Here is a 3486-nt window from a genome sequence, read left to right on the forward strand (position 1 = left end):
CAATGCTGGTAAAGCGTCACCGTTAGATCAACATTTGTACCAACGATCCGGATCACTCCACGCTAAGTGTATTCAACGTTGGGCGTCCTCGCACCCTCCCTAGCCATTGGATCGTCTTCTCCAAGAACAGCTCAGATCATCCTGAGTTAGGTGCCCTTTGGATCCAGCTCCATTCCTGCATGCGGTGTGACACATGGACATCGCCATTAAGGTTGACATCCACCACTTCTCAACCCTCTGATCCATTCCTTCCACCAACAGCCAAGATCAAACCACCCCACAGATTCGTGCCGCCATGCCATACCCCACTCACCACGCGACACGCGTCGCTGGTCCTGACCTGGACCTAAAAAATGGTCTTCTTGGACCGGCCAACACTTGACTGGTCCTGCCCTCCCCTCCCGAACCGATTCTCACCGGTTTATTTGATTTTTATTTTATTTTATCTTTGAATAATTCTCCTTTTCTCTCAATTAAAATTCATTAAAATAAATAATTCAAATAAATACCAGAAAAGGAGAAAAAAATCGAAAAAATATTGTAAGATAATTCTACCCATTTTTCACGCACACGCACACACGCACACACCCATACATGAGCACTTTCGTCCCTGCATTCTAAACACTCCCGCCCACATACACCTATGCATGTCCACATTCATTCATGCAAACTCACACACTCATGTACGCATATACACCCACATCAAGACACTCACACAACCACTCATTCACCTGCATGCATACATGTAACATAACACTCTCATGCGCATTCATGCACGTACACGTTCATACACATGCATGTCATTCACACACGTGTACATTCATACATGTGCACATTCATTCATGTACACACATTCATACGCGTGCTCATTCATGCGTGCACACACATCTGTGCACTTCATTCATGCATGTAGGCATGTGCACATGCTCATTCTTGCACGTACTCATTCATACCCTTGCACATCATCCATGCACACACGTGCACATTCACGCTTGTACTCATTCATGCACGTACACATTCATATGCACGCACATACATGCATGTTCACACATTCGTGCACGTGCTCATTCATGCATGCACACACATTCATGCATGTACTCATTCACACACGTGCACATTCATGCACGTACACATTCATACACGTGCACATTCATGCACGCACTCAATCATACACATGCATGTCATGCACGCACACACATTCGTGCACATGCTCATTCATGCACGCACTCACATTCGTGTACATGCTCATTTATGCATGCACGTGTGTTCGTGCACGTGCTTATCCATGCATACACATGGTCATGCATCCGTGATCACATATGCATCATGCATCATTCATGCACTCTAACATACACTTGCACACACAGTCCATGCGTATGACAACGTGTGTTGACTCCTGGTCTCGACCAAGACCTTAAACTGGTTTTCCCCCCGTGTCGGTCAACGTTTGATCGGTTCATCGTTCCCGAAACCGGTTCACGCCGATTTTCTCCATTTCACTTGTATATTATTATATCCAGAAAATTCTTAAAAAATCACAAAATTCTCAAAAATCCCGAAAATATTTTCATACTTTGACTTCCATTGATTTTATTTGCATTATTTCGAAATTTGGGAAAAATATTGAAAAATCACAAAAAATCAGAAAAAATGTTTTCACACTTTGAAAAATCACAAAAATGTTTTATGCACAGAAAATCATTTTCATCCTGAACAAACTGCAAAAACCTCTCGGAATAGTATTTTTCCTACTTAGAAAAACCTACGGATTTCAAAACCTTCGGGAGCGTATTTTGTATTTTATTTTTGATTTTCCTTCCCGATGATTGTAACCAAGGGCATTTACTCTTTGGAGTATTGGATTGCCCCAGTTCTGAGGGAATACCTATATTGTATTTTCATTTTTTTTTATTTTTGAAAGGGAGTAATTTTGACAGGCTTATTAGATTTCTTTCTAGGATAATTTCTTATTAATTTGGTACCATTCGTAAGAACGGGCACGTAGGGGGTGCTAATACCTTCCCCTCGCGTAACCGTACTCCCGAGCCTGACTCTGACAACGCAGGCCGATTCTACCCCTAACGGGGTAGCAATCAAGTGTTCTAACCGCACTTCAAAAGGTTAGTGGCGACTCCATCACACATTGCTTTTTCACGAAACACTTTTTCAAAATCACACATCCATTTTTCCCAATTCGCAGCCGAACCCACATTTTTGCTAAAGAGTGGTTCTCTCGGGCCAGGTCCGGAACGTTGCGACAATGTTGTAGCTGATTTAAAGAAGTATCTTCATTCTCAATTTAAGCTCGAAGATCTTGGACCTTGGAAATATTTTCTTGGTCTTGAGATTGCTCGTTCCATAAAAGGCATTGCGGTTTCACAAAAGAAGTATGCTCTCGAGATATTGTCTGATTCAGGGTAGTTGACATGTAAACTAGCATCATTTCCTATGGACCAGAACTTGAGATTATCCAAAACATAAGGGAGCCTCTCTCAAATCCACTTTGTTACACAAGATTAGTAGGCAAACTTCTCTACTTGACTATTACAATACTTGACTTGTCATTTTATGTTCAAATATTAAGTCAGTATGTTGCAAATCTCACTGAAGCACATTTGGCTACTGCTCATCATGTCTTGAGATACATTAAAAGTAATCCTGGTCAAGGGTTATTCTTCCCATCAGCAAATGATTTACAATTGAAGGCATTTTGAGATGTAGATTGGGCTACATGTAGAGATATTAGAAAATCTATTACTAGTTTTTGTGGACATTCCCTCATTTCATAGAAATCCAAGAAGCAAAATACAATGTCTAGGTATACAGCAGAGGTTGAATATCATGTCATGGTAACAACATGTGAAATTACTTGGCTGCAACACTTGTTGAAAGATTTATTTGCACTACAGTGCAAACCAGTTGTGCTTTTTTTGTGACAATGAGGTTGCCTTACACATAGCCGCCAACTTAGTTTTTCATGAACGTACAAAACATATTGACATTAATTGTCATATTGTTAGCAAAAAATTGTTGGTAGGCACTATGAAAATATTAAATGTTTGTTAAGCTGGTCAATTGGTTGATATTTTGACTAAGCCTCTTGACTACAATCTCTTCTCTAATATTATTTTCAAGATGAGTGTTATCAATATTTATACTCCATTTTAAGGGTGAGTATTAACTTTGTTATGACTTATATTATCAAAGAAGACATGGTAAGAAAATAAACAAGGAAACGGAGAAGCTGTGCTTTAGGATGAAACCGTCGATGGTTCCATTGATGATATCGATGACTTTTAGTTTCTGTTTGAAACCATCGCCACAACTGTCGACGACTATATTATTTTTGTCGTTAGTTTTACGTGACTCTGAAATTATTGATAGTTTCTAATCTGTTAGTCAGTTATCTGTTATCAGTATTAGTTTTATTAGTTAATTATTAGTTAGTTAGTTTTATTTATTTTAATAAGAAATTGGGTTTAGATT

Source organism: Malania oleifera, chromosome 4 (genome assembly GCF_029873635.1).
Source record: "Malania oleifera isolate guangnan ecotype guangnan chromosome 4, ASM2987363v1, whole genome shotgun sequence".
Lineage (NCBI taxonomy): Eukaryota > Viridiplantae > Streptophyta > Magnoliopsida > Santalales > Ximeniaceae > Malania > Malania oleifera.